This window comes from Rhipicephalus sanguineus, chromosome 10, assembly GCF_013339695.2.
Source record: "Rhipicephalus sanguineus isolate Rsan-2018 chromosome 10, BIME_Rsan_1.4, whole genome shotgun sequence".
Classification (NCBI taxonomy): domain Eukaryota; kingdom Metazoa; phylum Arthropoda; class Arachnida; order Ixodida; family Ixodidae; genus Rhipicephalus; species Rhipicephalus sanguineus.
Window position 1 is genome coordinate 70832748 of NC_051185.1, and position 22013 is coordinate 70854760.

The following is a 22013-nucleotide window of genomic DNA, read 5'->3' on the forward strand; positions in this document are numbered from 1 at the left end:
ACTCGATGTGTTCGCCGGCGGAGAAGACGTCGCTCGCTCGTCTTGACACGTCGCCGGAGCAGGCAGCACCGTGCAAATCAAAACAAAGCACAACGCCGCCGAAGCAGCTTTCCCTGCCAAAGCGACCGACGCGGCCATTCAGCACACCCAGCCAGCCTCTCCGTTTCTTATACCCTTCTTAAAAACGTCAATATTACGTCTATCTCGAGACCAGTTCTAGCTCTGCCTCGCTTCTTCCCAGCTAATCCTCGACGCCTGCCTCTTTCCTTTCCAAGAACGGGCGTTATAATACTCGTTCCAAATCGCGTGCATGCCGGCTGCTCACGGCAGATAAAACTTTTGTCTCGCGACTGCCTTCCGCAAGATGTCTCACTCTAGCTCTCTACCCTCGCCCGCATTCACAGGCCTCCCTAGCAAGATGGCCTCCGTGTGAGGGAGGGTTGTCCTGGCTTCTTCAGAAAGGAGAATATCTGAATAGCCGCGAGTTTGAAATGAAAAGCACCTCGAGCTATCGGCGGCTGCGAATGCGTTTTCCCTTTAACGACCGGCGGACCATGAAAAGTCGTTACACTTAAAGGTTACGCCCATAAGGGCTGCGCTCCGAAAAGCCTTCGCGCGCAAGGAAACGCTTGGGACGTCTGTGTGTTTACGAACGCATCGACGCCAGGACCGTTTGAGACCTCGTTCTGAAGTTATTGCCCGTGGCTGTTGGCGATCGTCGTTTCCTACACACATTTGCTGTCTCTGCGTTATTCTGTAAAAAAAAAAATACTGTATCTCTTTTCTTTAGCTTTTTTAAGAGGACTTAAAGGGAAGCCGTCGAGGATGTTTATTTTGTATTTAGACGGCAGCAACCTCTGGGGTAGTATTTATTTTATGGCCCCTAACGTATACGGGTAGTAAAGAGCCAGCTACAATATGCTTGAACTTTCAGAAGGAATATTCGCGTTTCTCTTTTCGGTTGATGATGGTGGTTCTTTTTTATTTAGACTGATACTTTAGTATGTCTTGCCGCTCGACTGTCGTCATTGTAGCTAGTTTTGAAAAAGGAAAATTCCTTAGTCGGCCTTCGCCAAATAACACAGTTTGAAGTAAGTAAAAAGACGGACGTATCTGTTGTTCCCGCGCACTGCCGCATGTGTGAACATCTAGGCTGTGGAAACTCTTTCTAAAATTTGGATCACCAGGACGAATCGTGCCATTCTTGTGCGTTCCATGATATTCTGTTCGCGTGACTGCATTTCGTTCGCCTTTCTAACATTTTTTTTTTACTTCAGGTGCGATTATTATTCGCGCGGTATTGAACTGTGTTTATGAGTCAGCCTCTGTCTATTATATTATTGGGGGCATTGTGGTACTTAATCTAACTGCTATGTTTCTTTTGGCTTATGGGGTTTACTTTAACATCACAAAGTGGCTCAGGTCATGGTAGACTCCGTAGTGGAGGACTCCGGAGAATTTCTGCCGCCTGGGGTCCTTTAACGTGCACTGGCATGGCGCGGTACGCGGGCCTCTAGCATTTCGACTCCTCTGAAATGCGGCTGCCGCGGCCGGGATCGAAACCATGATCGAAACAGCAGCCGAGCACCGTAACCACCGAGCCACCGCGGCGGACAATTACGTTGCAATATGTTTAACTGTCGTCGCTATCATGTCTGCATATGATATACAGATACAGTGCGGAAAACAAGAACCGGAAACCATACTCTGCGAATGCACCTCCTTCTCCCTTTGTTTTTAGTGGAACGAGCACCTCGTGCCACTCGTGTTTCTCTTCCAAGCACTTCCGGTCGAGCACTCACTTCCGGTTTTTCAGAATATTCATAAAAAGACTTCTAGAAATAGAAATCGATCGTTCTGCTTCAAATTAAGAGTTATATTGGATACGTATGACTCGGAGCATGACTTTACTTAACATAGGGGCCAATTAAACGCCTCGATAATTAATGAAAATTATTTGAGTTCATTGAAGGATTGTGAGCTGCTTAGGGAGCCAGGAATATCGCAATGGTGGCCTCGAATTCGATTTTTTTTAATTGTTGACACTAAATTTACTTCGACTCAAAGTTTCCTGGCGAACGTTGTTATGCTGCTCAGTTATATGCGCTTTTCTTGCGTATGCTTTTTTTTTTTCATGAGCCACCTGGGTGTATTACCATTGTCTAAGCATGGACCAATATAGAAGATTTTTGGGTGTGTGAAATTCAGGCATCCACGTTGGAGCCTTCGCCGCGCACAGAAACCAGCATGAAATTTTAGCTGATAGAACGTTCTTGGGACAGGTCTATAAGAATGATTCCAGGGTTTCTTTCCAGTCCTTACTTTTTAAAATTTTCGTAAAGCGCTCTAATTTGCACATTTCCGCATCGGTGTTGAGGGTTGACAAACATAAAAGTACGTTATGACATTGTTTATTAATGAAATAAAAATGTGCTGACAACGCACAAACGTATACTTTAACGCGGTGCACAAAACGGCCGCTTCACGAGACAAAGATGTTCGCACTTGGTTTTCCATCATTTCGCAGAATTCAATCCATCTCCAGCTTTCCATCTATCAACCTCCCCCATCCTGTTCTAATGTTTAGGGTAGCAAACCGGTTGTCCTACAGTAATTAATCTCCCCGCCCTTCCATCTCTACCAATTCTTCTATCTCTCGTAAAATTAAAATAGCCCTCCACTGCGCAAAATATATTTCTGCTCAGAATATCTTGGGAAATACTGTCCAAATAATGAAGGAGAGAGGATGGCTTTTAAGGGCATCTTTTCGTCCACTTTACTTTCTTCACATTTATATCCTAATTACTACAAATAACATCCCCTATACTTTCCTTGGCATTATTGTCTGCTAGTTCTCACTAATATTGTGTCTAACAAAGATAAACGAGCCCTTAAAAGCCATCTTCTTTCCTTCATTCATAGCAAAGGTCTCGTCCTGGCAGACTTGATGCCTTCAGGTAGTATGCGAGGGATTATTGGTCAGCTGCCAGCTCGTAAAAAGATCACATGCTACGTGACGCCAAAAGGCAAAAAAAGAGTGTTCCACACTCGCCGCCATGGCTGCGATCGGCGCTGACTAACACTCCTAGGTTAAAATGCACATATATACCCTATAAAATGGACGGGGGGATGACCGCCGCCGTAGCTCAGAGGTAGAGCATCGGATGCGTTATTCGAAGGTCGCAGGTTCGGTCCCTGCCGGCGGCAAGTTATCTTTTCGTCCACTTTACTTTCTTCACATTTATATCCTAATTACTACAAATAACATCTCCTATACTTTCCTTGGCATTATTGTCAGCTAGTTCTCGTCCAAATAATGCACATACGAGTTTAACATAAAAAAAAAATATTCGGGAAAATGGATTTTGACAGAGCGTCACAGATTTCCCGGGACGGTTGCTATGGAGTGACCCCAATATGTCTGCGCAAGCTTTTGTTCACTTGATGTAAAAAAAAAACAAAACAAGCTCGTTCTTTTAAAAGAGACGACATGCCCTATTGGTTGCCGTTAAGTAAACGAGAACGAAGGAGGCAGGGCCAAATAAATAACCGAACGCGGCACTCCGCGATAGCGCTACTGACAGGGCAATTCAGGGAATCGCAAGTGCAGCAGGGAAAATAGCAAACGAGTTAACAACGACAAAGTTGAGAGCAGGGTGAAAAAATAGTCACAGTTTCGCCGCAAGGGCTAAGCAGTAGGGGTGTGCGAATACCAAATTTTTCGAATACGAATCGAATACGAATATCCACCTTCGAATATCGAATCGAATATCGAATATCAAAGGAAAAATGCCTCCACAGTAACAATATTTTATTTAACATGTAGCTATGTGAAGAAAAAAAAAACATTAACAGCCTGACTGGCAACACAACATACACTGCTATCTCCAGAACACAATGTCCAGGCTAGCAAAATGCGCATCACAACACAAGCAAATATCACGGCACAATGGAAGTAATGACTACATGTTATCATGAAGAAATATGAGTGGCTCCACATGATCAGGCAGCAGGCGCTCCCTTATAACAGAGACAACCCCCCCTCCCCTGCCACTGAAAAGGCACGCTCGCTTGGAACAGCAGTGGCTGGTATAGGGAGGTACATGGGGCAAAGCTTTGCCAGAGTGGGGTATCTGAAGGTGCCTACAGTCCGCCACCAGTCACATGGGTCACTGTCTTTCTTCAGAAGTGGTCCCGTATAGTGAACGAGTGGTAGTGCGGCACGTTACGGCCGCATAATATTGAAAATGTACGGTTACATGATCGCCAACAGCGCTGCACGTCGGAGATGCACCAGCAATAAATCATGCGTATTGGGGCGCTCGTCGCAGGCAGATATCGTGCCTCCGTGTACTTACAATGTTTATCGCTCCTCTCGGCAACGTTTTTAGCGAAACTAACGCAGCAGAAATGTGGAAGACGAGTTATTTTATGCATGATAATCGAATAGCATATTCGAATTTTTCGATTATTCGAAGTTATCGAATATTCGAAACTTTTCGAATACACGATTTTCGAATCGAATACGAATATTACGAATGTGATATTCGACAAATATTCGAAACTTTCGAATATTCGCACACCTCTACTAAGCAGTGAATGCGATAGCAACAAACTGCAATGTCACACGAAGTTTGCCTATCACTTAACTTCTTTTGCATCATCATCATCAACATCATCAGCTTGTGTACGCTCACTGCAATTCAAAGGCCTCTCCCATGTTCCGCCAATCAACCCGGTCCTGTGCTTTCTGCTGCCGCGTTATACCTACAAACTTCTTAATCTCATCTACCCACCTAATTTTCTGTCTCCCCCTCACGCGTTTGCCATCTCTTGGAATCCAGTCAGTTGCCCTTAATGACCACCGGTTATCCTGCCGACGTGCTACGTGCCCGGCCCATATCCATTTCTTCTTCTTAATTTCAGCTATGATATCCTTAACCCCCATTTGTTCCCTGACCCACTCTGCTCTCTTCCTGTCTCTTAAGGTTACACAAATCATTTTCCTTTCCATCGCTCGCTGCGTCGTCCTCAATTTAAGTTGAACCCTCTTTGTAAGTCTCCAGGTTTCTGCTCCGTAGGAAAGTACCGGTAAGATGCAGCTGTTATATACCTTCCTCTTGAGGGATAGTGGTAGACTACCATTCATGATTTGATAATGCTTGCCGAATGATCCCCATCCCATCCTTATTCTTCTAGTTATTTCACTCTCATGGTCCGGCTCCGCGGTTACTACCTGTCCTAAGTAGACGTACTCCTTTACAATTTCTAGTGTCTCGCCACCTATCGCAAAGCGCTGTTCTCTGCCAAGATTGTTCCACATTACTTTAGTTTTATGCATATTAATTTTCAGACCTACTCTTCTACTTTCCGTATCCAGTTCAGTAATCATGAGCTGTAATTCGTCTCCCAGGTTACTCATTAATGCAATGTCATCAGCGAATCGCAGGTTACTGAGATACTTTCCATTAACTCTTATCGCTAGTTCTTCCCAATCTAGGGCCCTGAAAACCTCCTGTAAACACGCGGTGAATAGCATTGTAGCGATCGTGTCTCCCTGCCGTACGCCCTTCTTTATTGGGATTCTGTCGCTTTCTTTATGGAGGACTATGGTGGCTGTGGATCCGCTGTAGATTTCTTCCATCATGTTTATATAGGCTTCGTCGATGCCCTGATTCCGCAGTGCCTGCATGACTGCTGCTGTCTCCACCGAATCAAATGCCTTCTCGTAATCTATGAAGGCTATGTATAGGAGTTGGTTGTATTCAGCGCATTTCTCTATCACCTGATTGATAGTATGAATATGGTCTATTGTTGAGAAGCCTGTACGAAATCCTGCCTGGTCCCTTGGTTGATTAAACTCTAATGTCGTATTAATTCTGTTAGCAATTACTTTTGTAAGTAGCTTGTAGTCGACGGACAGTAAGCTGATGGGCATGTAATTTTTCAGGTCCTTGACGTCCCTTTTCTTATGGATCAAGACTATCTTGTCATTCTTCCAAGATTCTGGTATCCTCCCCGTCGAGAGACACTTCGTATACAGGGTGGCGAGTTTTTCTAACCTAATCTCTCCACCGTTTTTCAACAGGTCTGATGTTACCTGATCCTCACCAGCGGCTTTGCCTCTTTGCATTCCCTTTAGGGCTTTCTTTACTTATCCTGTCAATACTGGTGGGATGTCAGATTCCTCTGGGCTATTACTGCTTCTTACGTTATCATCCTGACTGTCTCGTCTGCTGTACAGATCTCTGTAGAACTCTTCCGCTACCTCAACTATTCAATCCATATTGGTTGTGACCTTGCCTTCCTTGCCCCTAATGTATACATCTGATTTTTGCCTATGCACAGTTTTGTCTTCATAGCTTTGAGGCTTCTTCCATTCTTTAGAGCATGCTCAATTCTCTCCATATTATACTTTCTTATGTCGGCTACTTTACGCCTATTGATTAACTTCGAAAGCTCCGTCAGCTCTATTTTGTCTGTTGCATTTGAGGCTTTCATGGTTTGACATTTCTTAATGAGGTTTTTCGTCTCTTGGGATAGCTTACCAGTGTCCTGTCTAACGACTGCACCCCCGACTTCCACTGCACACTTCTTAATGATACTAGTCAAATGATCATTTATTGCGTCAACGCTAAGGTCGGTTTCCTCGGTTAAAGCCACGTACCTATTGTGAAGTGAAACTCTTAATTCCTGTACTTTCCCTCTCAGAGCTAGTTCATTAATCGGTTTCTTGCATACCAGTTTCTGCCGTTCCTTGCTCAATTACTCGATATGCGCTTGTTCAAAGGGTCACATTAGGCGAGAGAAACGCCGAGGTGTGCGCAAGTCTAGTTGAATTATAGATCTTACCATTCTATGGTCACTGCATCGGATCTTGTTAACTACTTCCACATCCTGTACAATGCCCGGGTGCACGCACATTATGAAGTCTATTTCGTTTTTAGTTTCGCCATTAGGACTCCTCCACGTCCACTTACGAGTAGCCCATTTTCTGTAGAAGGTATTCAAGATCCGTAAATTATTGCGTTCTGCGAACTCTACTACTAAATGGCCTCTGGCGTTTCTAGAGCCGATGCCATATTTCCCAACTGCATGATCTCCAGCCTGCTTCTTGCCTACCTTTGCATTAAAGTCGCCCATCACTACAGTACACTGTGTCTTTACCTTACTCATTGCTGATTCTACGTCTTCGTAGAAGCGTTCAACCAGTTTATCATCATGACTGGATGTAGGCGCGTAGGCCTGTACCCCCTTCATCTTGTACCTCTTGTTAAACTTAATTACGATACATATCACCCTCTCATTAATGCTATAGTATTCCTCTATATTGCCAGCTATATTTTTATGAATAAGGAACCCCACCCCTAGTTCTCTTCTGCCAGCTAAGCCACGATAGCATAGGACGTGTCCGTTCTTCAGCACTGTATAAGCCTCCTGTGTCCTCCTAACCTCACTGAGCCCTCTTACATCCCATTTAACACCCTCTAATTCCTCGAATAGTAGAGCTAGACTCGCCTCACTAGATAAAGTTCTAGCGTTATACGTAGCCAAGTTCAGATTCCAATGGCGGCCTGTCCGGACCCAGAGATTCTTAGCACCCTCTGCTGCGTCGCAGGTCTGACCGCCGCCTTGGTCAGTTGCTTCGCAGCCGCTGGGGACTGTGGGCCGAGGGTTAATTGGTGGATTCATGTGGAAGGTAGTGGCCAAGTGCTACACCAGGGTGGCCAATCCTGCTCTAGTGAGGGAATGCATTGCTGGCTGTGGTCGCCAGTGAGGCTGCACCCCAGGCCTTTTTACACAATTCCATCACGCGGATTTTTTATTAATCCGGTTGGGAATTGTCCGGCACCGGGATTCGAACCACGGACCTCCTGCATGCGAGGCTGATGCTCTACCACTACGCTACCGCTGCACATTTGCATCGCTGTCACTTTTGCATCAACGTGGCGTAATTCAACAAAACGCCTGCGTAATTGCGGCCGCTGCAGCGAACGAAGCAGACCTTCGCGCTGTAATATCACTTCATCGCAAACGGAGCGAGAAAACAGCAAGTATAAAGGTATGAGCCATCTACTGATCGCTGTCCCGGCAAAGCGCGCGCGCGACCGCACGTGGCCGAGTAAAGTAGTAGTGGTGATTCTGAGAAAGGAAGAAAAAGGCGTTAATTTCTGTCTCCCAAGTGGGGATACGGTTAAACGCCTTATCCGAGTGAAGTGCGGAAATGCTGCCAGAGCCACGCAGCTCCCCCCCGCCCCTCCCCAACCCATCCCTCTTTCTCGCAACGAAACACTTCCCTCTTACTACCCCTTTACTTCCCCTTCTCCTGTGAGTGTTTCGGTTGATGTGCCCTCAGTAGAAAGACAGTTGTCGTGCTCTCCAAACCCAATTTCATGACTTTTCTGTCAATAATCATCATAGAGACTGCCAGCGCATTTCCTTGCTGCTTGATTGATTGTGTGATTAGAGGAAGAATAAGACGCCTAATTTCTGCAGCCCTATAGGGAGCACGGCGCAGCGTCTGTTGCTGCTTGAGCCGCATGAGCCGCAACCGATCGTGGCGCTGCAGCCATTCCTAGAATTTGAGGACATCTGTGCGTGGCGCCATCTCTCGGCGGTAGCAACGGTGTCCTGCCACAACTCAATAGAAAATAGACGAAAAAAATGATATCTCTTGAAAAAATCTAGTTATCAAAAGCGACTCGGGGTTCTATACCACAAATACCTACTGGAACCAGGCCCGTAGCCAGGGGGGGGGGGGCGCCCCCCCCCCCGAAATTTGTATGATACATGGTGCTTTACCAAAAATAAATAATGAAAATAGGCGTTTTTCTCAAATAGTCGAGGTTTTCAGCAAGTGAGCCCCCCCCCCCCCCCTCCCCGAAAAAAATTCCTGGCTGTGGGCCTGACTGGAACATTTTGGTAAAATTGCAGTATCGCGCTAGAAAGCGTGTGGTTTCCCAGGACAATTGAACACCGATCATTAGAAACACATGGGGCCCCATTGTAAAATATTAACCCTTTGAGACGCCACCTATGAATGCGTGTAAATGCGTGAAGTCGATACAACGTTATTTCAAGGCACTCAATATTATGTGGCAACAAAATTATTGTCGCAATACGTTCATTTTTGTGTGTTATAGTAGTCATTCCTAATTACTTTGTAAATAATTATATATTTATTTTGAAGCCAATCACGCTCTGCTTTTTTTGCATAAATAGAATGAAATCTCAGGCTAGAAACATAGTGCAAATACGTTTTCAGTTATGTCCATGTTGAACAAAGAAAAATTATACTTTGCACGTGGCTTGCGAGAAGCGGCACGTCGAACGACTCGTCAAACATGGTAGTGCCTTCAGCGAAGTGATTATATATGCAACAGTGCACTGCAGAATCAAGTTAACTGAAAACAAATTTATTATGCAGGAGGTTTATTTCATCCAAAGCTCGATGTATCATGCTTTTTGTTAGCCCCTTGTCGATACAAATAGCAAAAACGAGTCGTGTACACAATTATGTACATAGTGTCTCAAAGAGTTAAACACTCTGGGAAGCCACGCGGTCTGTAGTGCGACACTATAATTTTAACAGAATGTTGAAATACGTCTCCTGTATATAACCGGGAGTCGTTTTTGATAACTAGCTTTTTTTGTCAGATATGATTTCTTTCTCCTATTTCCCAAACAGTTACGGCAGGCCACCACTCTTACCGACGAGAGATGGCGCTACGTGCTAATATACCCAAATCCTGGTCAGGACGCAGGTGTTTGCCAGGTCGAAAAGACAAAATGTAGCCACCGAAAATCAGAAAAAAAAACTAGCCATAAAATAGCCAATTTAAGCGAAGAGCAGTAAAAGTAGCCACAAGTAGCCAAGATTCTGTGAAACTACGACGTTTTCCTTCAAACTGCCAAGTGGAATGGGCTTCTGGCGAAAACTAAATAAGTAGTGTGCCCGGATTTAAGCCTAACTGCCCGGATTTAAGCCTAACTTGTTGGTTTCAGATAAGATATTGCGCCGAGTGACGAAGCGTCTCGCGTTGTTGCAAAAGTGACACTCTTCATGCGTCTTGCGTGACTTTTCCTTAGAAGACCAGAAGTAACTGACATTACATTTAGAATAAAAAAACGCCAGACCTGCGCGGAAAGCGCAGCACAGTGACAGCGAAAGCTGCGAGAGCGACATTTCTAGAGCCTATTGTAAACACTCTTGGGGCTACTAATACAAATACAGTAGCAAAATACCCACTACGCCATTAATCATAATTTTTGTGAAGTAGGGAATCATCCACTGCGCGATTATTCTTCATTCTGCGGAGAAGCGAGATACCAGCTACACATCTGTAAGGCGTTATGTGCACTTTGTTGATGTGACAGCTGATGACGGTGAAGAATTATAGCTGAGCCCTTTGTAATGGGTTGGAAGCTTTAAACGACCCACTAGTTACGTAATTCGTATTGTGTGACACCCGGTCGTTATTTCACTCCCACCACGCTATATAACATACGTTAACGTGAGAAAGAGAGAGAGGGAAAGAACTTTACTGAGGCCCCGAGGAAATGGATCATGCGCTTATGGGCTTCCTTGGCAACCAATAGAAGTGCACTTGAGAGGAACCCACTACGCTATAAATCATCATAATTTTTGGGAAGTAGGAAAGCAGCCACTATGCCACTTTTTGTCATTCTGCGGAGACCGTGGTTCAAGTTAAACACCTGTAAGGCATTACGTGCACTTTGTTGATGCTGTGCCTGATGACGATGAAGAACTATGACTGAGCCCTTTGTAATGGGTTGGAAGCATTCAACAACCCACTCGTTGCGCGATTCGCACTGTGTGACGCCTGGTTACAGAATGCGCGTTGTGTGATGCCTGGTTGTCGTTTTACTCTTCTACCACGCCATATTACATATGTTAATGTGGTTCCTACCCTACATAAAGCCGGTATAGGGTCTCTTTGCAAAGAAGCTTCAAGCGCCGGCATGGCTCCGTGGTAGAATACTGGGCTCCCACGCAAAGGGCGCAGGTTCGAACCCCGTTCCATCCTGGATATCCTTTGTTATTTCGTTTACTTTTTCTTATTTTGCGCGATAGCGGTTACGGACAACGGCGGCGGCGCCAAAAACTTCGTTGTTGTCACCTCATAACAGCTTTCGCTGTAAAATAAATACGGCGTCAGTACGCCCGACATCGCGATTGCCGGCATTCAAGCATGAATTGTAGTGTTCTGCCTCATAATCATTTCTTGTGAGATGACGAAATTCGCGCCGTTAATATTTATAGTGAAAGTCCGAACTTAATCCTAAGGACTGACAGAAAAACATTGTCGGACATTCGATTTATCGTGTTGAGTGCAGAGCGCCCTCGATGCGGAGCGCGGAGCTCCTCCCACTGTCTTGTTTGCTTCGGAGTGTCCAAAGTAACGTTCACCAGCAGGTGCTGGGCAAACTGATGTTTGTTTATCTTTAATTTTTATTTTGCGACACCCCCGCTTAACATTCAGTTGCTTTTATTCAGGTGGACAAACTACAGCCATGGGCGATACTGTTTCCCTAGTTCCAACCCCGTGTACGATGTATTTGTTTATTGCAAGCGCCAAATGCAATGTTGGAGGCCGGAAACACGCAATGACCGCCGTGTTTTTATACCACATACGCGGACGCCAGTCCGTGCCATGTCACCAGATGTCTATATCTCGGAGAAAGTCGACAGAAGGCAAAGTAGCCAAAAACTAGCCAAGTAGCCAAGAGAGATACAAATAGATGAAAAGGAAATGCCAGGGAGGTTAGCCTAGAATAAGTAACCGGTTTGCTACCCTGCACAGGGGTGGGGAAATAGGGGTCGGCAAGAGGACAAAGAGAGAGAGAGATATATATAAAATAAAAGCGAAAAAAAAAAATTGCTCACATGCACACACATGCAGAACGTTCCAATCAGAGCCGTTCTGATAGACCATTTTAACGCAGAAAGGGCAGTAGCGCTTGCACAGCCTTCTGCTGTGACGTTAAGCCCTGACGATGGCTCAGGATTCTTTCTTCCGAAAGAGTTTGGTCGTCCAATTTATCGGGCGCGTTGCAAAGCGACTGTCTCGGCGAACAGTACTGTGGGCAGTCGCACAGAATACGTCTAATCGTTTTATCACTGCCGCAGCGGTCACATGCTGCGGTGTCGGCCATTCCTATGCGGACCGCTTAAGCATAGGTAAATGCGACACCCAACCACAAGCTGCAAAGAAGGGTATCGTCACCTCGGCGAAGTCCTGGGGATATTCTAAGGCGGAGAGTGGGGTCTAGGGAATTAGCCGTGCGTGCTTGAAGCGCGGCTCGTTCCACTGCGACGTACGGGCATTGGCGAGCAAGCACGCGGAGTTTCCTTGCAGCGTCAGTCCTGGAGAGCGGTATTAATATTTGACTGTTTTCTGTGTGGGTAGAACGGGCAGCTTCACGCTCATTTCCGATAATCCCACAGTGACTTGGAAGCCACTGAAAAAACATGGCTTATCCCTCTGTCATAGGAATCGGTATAACACGAAAGTGAAACGTGTCTTCACAGACGTAGTTGAGCGTTCGTTGCGCATTCGTTCGCCCCAAGGGCGAAGGAATGAATGCTACAGCAACAAATTGTAATGTCACGCGAAGAATGGCACGCAACTCGAAACTTGCAACGTGCTGCTCAAGGAGAAAGGACGCACGGAATGAAGATACACAGGATGAGAGCGAACTAGCTGCCACATTTGTAACTTATTTCTGCGTGAGCACGGCGCTCCTTTCGCAAAAGCGGCCGCTGCAGCGAGCCAAGTGACCTTCGTGCTCTCAACGCGAGACGTACAGACCACCGCGATCACGAGATAAGCGCACGCACAAGCGACCACGCCCTGTAGACGCGGGCGCTTGTCGCAGCGGCGACGACCTTTCAAGCGCGCTCTTTGAGCTCTTCGCGCCATCTCGCTAGCGATAACAAAAACACACTGTAACACAGATCTCTGAGTACAGCCACCGACAAATGGTGTATAAAAATAGCTCGCCGTTAGCAATGCGAAGAACGTGTCGTCCGTGGCCGAATCGTTTCACGCTGCGCGCTGCGGAGCGAGGGGTCGTAAGTTTGATTCCCGGCAACGGAACTTTTTCTTCTGGTTTTTTGCTTTGCCCACTGGTAGTCTTTATATTTTACAACGTCATATCCGTGACGGAAATACGTCAGTGGAGCCGTGGTGGACCCCGGCATAAAACACTTTCGTGTTAAAAGTTATTTCATGTCCTTTCTCAGTAAAATGGTGCGTCTTTTCTGCAATCTCAAATAGCAGTTGCTCGTGCGGGCCGCGGCGTAAAAGTGACAGAAGAGACTGCAGTGCCGCCTTGAAATCACTGAACATAGTCCATTTTGTGCTGGTTCATCACCTATGAAGTGTAATGCGATACGGAGCTAAATCGGCGCAAAGTAGCCAAACCTGGCAGCCCTGGAACGGCGCTTTTAGCCGACGAGCCGACGAACGCGTTCACTGTTGACTCGTGCACAACTGCAACGCCACAACTAAATTTCGACCTCTGGGTTGTTTAGGGGCCCTTCAACAATTGCAGGCAAACAGCATATCTTTCTTTGCAATCAGGCATACAGCATAGAGCTCAGTATTCGTTCCGATAAAGAAACCCACAAAACTAGCGTCAAAACCGCATGTCGGATGATAAGACGCCAGTCAACAATGGGAACACCCTTCCACGCATTCCCGGTAAAGATTAGGTTGCAGCTGCTTTGTACTTCGCACGAGGGCTTCGAATGACGTCAAACGGCCCTTCCACTTCCTCGTGTGTGTTTCCCGCTTTCATATATGAAAGCGAGACCCGTCTAGCAACTGATTCAGTTCATTCTAAGAATGCCATGGCTAGAGCACGGAAATTAAAGACACCAGAAGAACAGTGTGAATACCATGCCGTACGAAAGGAACGAATTCGCCTTGCTGAAAATGATCGCGGAGCTAATCACGGTCTACCAAAGTGACCACAAAGCGATTATTGTTACCGTCCAGGCCCTTGATGCTGGTGATCAAATTGACGCAATATTCATAGGGCCAAACAACGAAACATTCCTTTCCTCAGTAAGGAAGCCTTCATTTTGGTGAGGCCGCCTTATGTCACTCTGAAAGCTTCCTCACTGAGGAGCCCTCGGTGAAGGCTTCCTTGGCGCTTCCTCAGCTTAAGGTTGCTTTGGGGCTACCTTCGTGCGCCCTTAGGTCCGCTCCTGGCCCTGAACGAGCGCTTCACCTCACAGCTAGCCCACGTGATGAGCTAGCCCACGTGATGTTTGTTTCCGAGGCAACCCTCCCACCCCACCTCTGCGGGGAGACGCGAGCGTGCGTGCACGTTAGACTGACAGCGTTTAAAGAGGCGGGCGCTTCAGTGTTGCTAGAACGCACCACGTTTTGCGCTCGACTACGGTGGCTTTTCACATTCAGCAATCGCAGTTGGAAGAAAGCGTGCACGCGTCTCTACATTAACACTTCATTTTGGAAGTGATGTGGTGACCCAACTTTTTTTTACAGAATAAACGCTTGTGAGCAAAGCTTATATTCGATAATCTCGAACGCAGGAGCGCGGCAACCATTCCTACCGCGAGAACGGGTGAAGGAAGCTTTCAGAGTACGCTTGCTTCCTCCGTCGGTACTTGGCTGTAGGGAGGCCTCACGTAACGTGAGGACGCGGTCGAAGGAAAGGAACGTTTCGTTGTTTGGCCCATAGACTTTTCCAAAGCTTTCGACTCTGTTTCACATTACAAATTGTTAAAAAAGCTCACTGTTCTTAAAAACGAAGCATTTAGTAAACTGGATTTCTTATTTCCTATGCAATAGGTCTCACTCTTCAAGTCTTCTCATTCCTCCACTTGCACTGTAACGTCTGGCGTCCCTCAAGGTTCAATATTAGGCCCACTGCTATTTTTGATTTTCATTAACGATCTGTCAAGTAATGTTCCTGTTCAAATCCGCATGTATGCTGATGATTGTGTTTTGTCTCATACGATTAAAACTGCTCATGATCAGATCATCCTTAACGATTCATTTGCATCATTTTAATCATGGTGTGACACTTGGCAAATGCAAATCAACTTCCGAAAAACGGTATCCATGTCATTTACCAAGCGTTCTTCCCCCCCCTCCATTTACCTATTCGTTTAATGGTTGCCCTCTCGGAAATGTTTCACAATACAAATATCTAGGTCTCCTTTTCACTCAGGATTTATCTTGGTCTCATCACAACGAACTCATGTGCAACAGTGCGCTTAGAAACTTAGGCTACCTGCAACGCACTTTACGTTCAGCACCTCTCAGCATACGACTCCTCAATTATAAAACACTGGTTCGTCCAATATTCGAATATGCGTCCGTTGTGTGGAACCCACACAAGATATAGGATATCAACAAAACAGAATCTGTTCAGAAGAAAGCTGTACGCTTCATTTATCGTCGCTTTGACAGGTATTTTTCACCTAGTTCCCATCTTCCTATCCTACAGCTTACCAGTCTCTCTTTCCGTCGTCACGTTGAATGTTTGAAGTTTCTTTATACCTTAATTAATTCCCCACGGTTCCGCCTACTCAGCAAATACATCGCACCCGCTAGACCAACAACCACCCGAAATTACCATGAGTTGAACATGTATACTTTTATCCATCGTACGGTGGCGTTTTAATATAGTTTTTTTGTTCATTCTATTTAATTTTGGAATGCTTTACCTGGTTACGTTCGATCTTTATCACTCGATGACTTCTTATTGTATATTACGAGCCATTGATGTTGAGCGCACTTGTTATGCTCTTCTATGTATGTATTTGCCCACTCCGGCGATAGCCCTGCGGGGCTGCAGTATGTTGAAATAAATAAATAAATAAACAAACAAATAAATAAATAAATAAATAAATAAATAGGTTATTATAAAGCAGCAATAAAACATCTCCCCCATCAGCATGTGGTGTTTGTTAGAGCTTATTATTTATTTATTTATTTATTTATTTATTTATTTATTTATTTATTTATTTATTTATTTATTTATTTATTTATTTATTTATTTATTTATACTGTCAACCCTCATAGAGGGTCATAACAGAGAGGACAATACGAATACATACACAAAAATGTACAAGGTACATAAAGTTGCATAATGTTTGGCACTTCACAATGAAAACAGGCATTTCCTTGAACAACAATTCAAAACCAAAAATAACAATTCAAAATTCTCTGACATTTTTGACACGGCGTTAAAAGTAGTCCATTGACTCGGCTCTACACGAGCCTACGGTATGCAGCCTCCGTCTTATATCTCTCGGCTCTGGTGTACGTACAGCTGCACGGGCTGCGGTTCATATTAATTTGCATTGAAGGACAGAGAGCTACGGTGCGTCATACGAGTCCCTCTCTTTATATCGGTGCGGCCCGCACGCGTAGCGCCGATTTATGCAGCTGGCTCCCATGTAGCCATCACTGTCAGCAGTGAACTCTTGCTGTGTGACATGACTGGGATTGAGGTCACACGAATCACAGTCTGCTATTGAGCCCCGTAGCAATGCATCGTTTATATACCGCACTCACCTGCGTTCTCCACATGCTCGCGCACTTGTAGCCGGAGCGCTCGCCGTCAGAAAGGAACGACGCATACGCCTACAGCGTATAGACAACAAAAGTTGTGTCAAAGATTTTAATATGCAGCGTGCGGGGCGCTTCATCGCCGAAGTGCTCAGAAAGTTGAAGTACACAGAGGGATTCGTTGACAAGGTAAATACTTTTTTCCCTTCACTATAAGATGAAGAAAAGATTACCTGTTACACTTTTTGGTGAGCCTTGATTTGCCTTGATAATCCTCTATAAAAATCACAGCATATCCACGGAGTGAATGATGATGAGTGGGCGAAGCTGCGGAGGTTCATCGGTAAACCGTGAATCTTCCGTGAATTCTGCCCAGTACATCATCACCGACGTGAGATCGGGCGCGCTTATACTAAAGGTTCGATGAGTTATGACGACTTGCAGCTCACTTTAATTTTACATGTACGCTGTGAATTTTCATTGTTTAGAAAACCATTGCTTTAGAAAACATCTGGCGTCTTTCGTTGGTTTATTTCATCAATCAACGGCGTTTTGAACAAAATTTTTGTTGTTTAATTACGCACAGGAGAAATCTCACCAGGCACTACCTTGGAGGTAAACAATGGCTGCTAATGGGAATGAGAGACAGAAGAAGTCGGCTTTTAGCTATAACTTACACTTCTACTTCTACTAACGTTTCCTACTGGAACATGCCAATGGCTGCTAATGGGGAATGAGATACAGAAGAATTCGGCTTTTAGTTAACGCGCACGCTGCGAATTTTTTATCGTTCAACAACGCACAGGAAAAATCTCCCACCGGCACCACCTTGGAGGTCAAAGCGTAAGACTGGTTACGCACTACGACTACTACTACGACTACGAGGGACGAACGGGTGCCGCCTTAAGGAGCTTCGCCCCTAAAAATACACGTTGACTCCCTTTTTGGAGTTCATTATACTCCCTTCGGAGAGTCGTGGGAGTCGCGACTGTCCCAAAGAGAGTTAACGTTTATCTGTAAAGAGTGTTATATATATGGCAAGTCACGACTCGACAAAAAGAATGGTAGCTGTTATCTTTTTGTCACAGATGTCACAGATGAAATACTCCGACGTTTCTGAACAAGCGCTAGAACTGTTGTAATGCAGAACTTCCGTTAGAGCTGCGATATTAAAAGTTGATTATACAACATTTGTTAATTATCCAGCATAACGGAGCGGCAGTTATTTTAGAACAACACAATCCGACGTTTCTGCACAAGCGCTACAACTGTTGTATTGAAGATTTTTCGCTAGAATTACAATTTCAAAGGTTAATTAATCAATATTTGTTAATTACTTAGCTTGGCGGATTGAAAAAAAAATGTCATGACGTGCTGCATATGGCAAAAGAAAAATACTACGCCAATATGACACGCGTAGCGCATGCTTGTTTTTTAATACTTGCCGCAAGTTCGATGAAACACTGCACACTGGAAACTCAAATATGCCTCTTCCATTTGCAGCACGAATCAAGATTACTTAGTTCACAATTAAGAAGCAATATAACATTGTGCACCCAGAATTATAATTTCCAGATGCCGCCCTGAAGAAAGCGTCAGCGCAATTAAATCCCTAGGACTCAAACCCTTCGTCTTCCGCAAGAAAATTGCAAGGCTGTGTATTTTCTACCTACCATGTTATTACTTTCCATAAACACATTAAAAACTCATCCCACAAACCCGTACATCTCGTTGCCTTTTTAACTCTTGTAGCATCCAGCGATTGCAGAGTTGAACAGCTCATTGTAACCAATCGTTTTTGCCTAGCGCCATCGTATAGAGGAACAATTTACACGATAAAGTTGTCGACGAACGTAACCCCGTTACGTGCAACAAACTGCTTACTGAGGACCTAAAATATTGACCTTCATAACGACCTTACCGTGCTTTTTTTTTTCTTTTTTGACGATTTGCAGCTCGCACTGTGACTTTTCTACTGATTTATGTTGTACTAGATTCAGTATGTCTCTCGGTTTCTTGTCTTGGTTTTCATTTTTGTTCTCTTCTTCAAACGAACTCACAGGCTCAGTCGTGTTGGGATCTCTAACCATGTCTTTGTGTCCTATTCTTATCTTCCGTAAGTCCGCAGGGTTGTGTCCAGATAAGATCGAACACGAAGTCCCGGTCACCATTCCCGATTTTGATCAAATTTACGGCAGGCCTAGGCATCAGACTCGAAGTTCGAAGTCTCGAGGTTTCGAAGTTAGTTTTGTGAAAAAAAATTGTTCGCCTGAGATGTATATATATATATATATATATATATATATATATATATATATAATATATATATATATATATATATATATATATATATTGGCCACAAAAACACTTTTCCGCCAATTTCGCGATTTCTGAGTTTTGAGCGCACCTATGGATAAAACGGTGCACTTCTTGGTGTCACAATACTTATTCCCCTGAAAGAAAAAGTAAAATACAATCTTATGAGTCTAATATTTCCCTTACCTGTTTAGTATTTTCAAAGAAAAAGAATCACAAACATTGAAATCGCACCAAATACCTGTATTTCTGGAATTTATTGCTTCAAACAAGTTAAAGTGAGGATAATAAAACTCGGTACATATTAACTTTGATATTTGCGCTCACTTTTCAAATAATTCCCATGGTTTTATCGAGCTCCATTTGACTCCATAATTGGGCTGTAAAATAAGGGGTTTACCAAAAAAGCCGTAGTTTGAGAATAGTTTCCTCAGCTCAAAAAGGCCTTCTTTAATTTTTTTTAAATCCCTCTGATTGAAGTCAAGGACGTCATCTACCATTCTGCGTGAAAAAACGTTGCATTATTTTGGTTATTGGCAAGTTCTAAGCCGTCACATGTGACCAAGTCAGCCTGGCGGCCACGCCTATCGTTATGTGCTGAAAATCGGATATAAGTTGTTCAAAATAATTGTACGCGACGTAATCACAGAGCAGCAGCTCCACAACAACAACTCTGCAGCCAGGTGTCATGGTGCAGCAAGCATTGTCTTGCGATTAGCCGCTTGAGAAACTTGAAGCAGCGACAGTTCGGTGGTGCGGGCGCTAACCTCAGTGCCGCTTCGACTGCGGACGAGCACCGCTTGCGCGCCAAACTACGCTCACGTGATGAATGAAACAAGGAATGCTTCACTGTGAAAGGTAAAGGCTGTTAAGTGCTAACAAAGGCCATATCATACAACTAAAACTCTGCCGGCCATTTTGCAACGAGCGCCTGCAGCAGTGCGCTCATGTGTTGCTTCTTCTCTTCTGATGGTCTAAAGATAATTAGGTTCACTCTATCAGCAACATATGACACAAAAGCAAGCCACTGACATCGAAAGAAAGCTGTCAAACGTGCTTCCGATGGTCGAACAACTCAAACTGCAGTTGTCCTCCATCTCGTGCCAGAACACTTGTGTCAGCCGGCAGTGCACAGAAGTGTGTCCAAGTGGTCTGCTTTCTTAAAACATTGCTTTCACAATACTGTATTCTTGTGCGTCCGCATATATAATATTTAACGCAAGCCGCGCGTTTATCGCGATATTCTGTGGCTTCGGGCATAATAGCAGGGGCAAAAATACATGCGTTCTCTACTGAAGGCGCTCACTGCAAAATTGCCGGCAGAGTTTTCGTTATATAATATGGCTTTTGTTGGCACTTCACAGCCTTCAACTGTCACAATGATGCCTTCCTTCTCTCCTTCGTCCTCTCAGCGTAGTTTGTTGCGCAAGCGGAGCTCGCCCGCTGCCGAAGCGGCCCTCATGTAGTATAATGTGAGCGCCAGCAGCATCGAGCCGCCGTTGCTGCGGGTTTGTCAAGCGGCTGATCGCAAGACAAAGCTTGCTGCACCATGACACCTGGCTCCGGAGTTGTTGTGGAGCTGCTGCTCTGTGATTGCGTCGCGTACAATCATTTTGAACAACTTACATCCAATTTTCAGCACATAACGAACGGCGTGGCCGCCAGGCTGACTTGGTCACTTGTGACGGCTTATAACTTGCCAATAACCAAAATAATGCAACGTTTTTTTTTTACGCAGAATGGTAGATGACGTCCTTGATTTCAATCAGAGGGATTTAAAAAAATAAAAAAAAAGGCTTTTTTGAGTTGAGGGAACTATTTTCAAACTAGGGAGTTTTTGGTAAATCGCTTATTTTTCAGCCCAATGGAATAAAACGGACTGCGATATAACCATGGAAATTATTTTCAAAGAGAGCGCAAATGTCAAAGTCAACATGCACCGAGTTTTAATATCCTCACTTTAACTTGCTTGAGCAATAAATTCCAGAAATACAGGTATGTTGTGCGATCTGCCATGTTTGTGATTTTGTTCTTTAAAGGTGCTTCGACGGGTAAGGGAAATAATGGACTCATATGATTGTATTTTACTTCTTCTTTCAGCGGAATAAATATTGTGACGAAGCAATGCACCGTTTTATCCCTAGTTGCGGTCAAAATTAAGAAATCGCGAAATTGGCTAAAAAGTATTTTTTTGCGGCCAAAATGTGTATATATTTTTTACAGGCGGACAAAATATTTTTGCACAAAACCAACTTCGAAATCACTGTTCTGGGTCTAATGCCTAAGGCTGATGTAAGTTTCATCAAGAGAGAGAGAAAGAATGTAGGAAAGGCAGGCAGGTTAACTAGACAATGCGTCCAGTTTGCTACCCTACACATTGGGAGGGGGCATCAAAATCGGGAATGGTTACCAGGACCTCGTGTTCGATCTTATCTGGACAACCCCCCCACCTCCGCTCCCTTTATGCAGTACCCTGACAGGGGCCCTCAAGGAACAATGAAGGTTTATAATGACGAAGATTATGAACAAAGCCAGCCCGCCATGAAAAAAACAAGAGGCTCGTACTTCTCGCTCACTGATTCCTTCAATAAGCTGCTCCGAGCCAACAAAAATCTTGCTTGACTTTTTACGTCCGGCTTATTTGCAAGCCCCTCAGTCAAACAGATTCTTTTTTTTTGGGGGGGGGGGGGGGGATGAAGTCGGATTTTCCGGTAATGATTACCATCTCATCGGTACTGTTTTCCATATCGGAAAAAGGAATCTGTTCCGTACGTAAGAAGCGGTCGCCTTTTATGTTGTTAAATGAAATAAGTCAAAAAAGGAACAGCCCTTTGGAGCAAGTGACTCGTAAGTTTGTATGCAGGCTATATATATATATATCAAACAGAGGCAATCATGGGAAAGTCATATGAAACTTATAGTCAACGCTGCACACAACAACAGGAGGTACAAATAATCATATAGTGTCGCCACCGGCAGCAGATGAAGCTCAATATGGTTGGTGCAATTGCTGCATCTGGTGCAGACTTACGACTTATTTTTACAGATTGTTTGCCCACCCGCAATGTAAGGTAGCTAACCGAATGTTGTCCTAGTTAACCTCTCAGTATTTGCATCCTTTCACGC

At 44.6% G+C, this 22013-nt stretch overlaps 1 protein-coding gene across 1 annotated transcript in view; it reads left to right on the plus strand.

Annotated features, from left to right (window-relative positions):
- The window catches only part of LOC119372683 (uncharacterized), a 34882-nt gene that overhangs the window by 6655 nt on the left and 6214 nt on the right, over positions 1-22013 (plus strand). The window contains exon 2 of the mRNA XM_037643128.2: positions 16695-16760. The gene's annotated coding sequence lies outside the window, so the exon portion shown is untranslated. The remainder of the gene's footprint in view (positions 1-16694; positions 16761-22013) is intronic.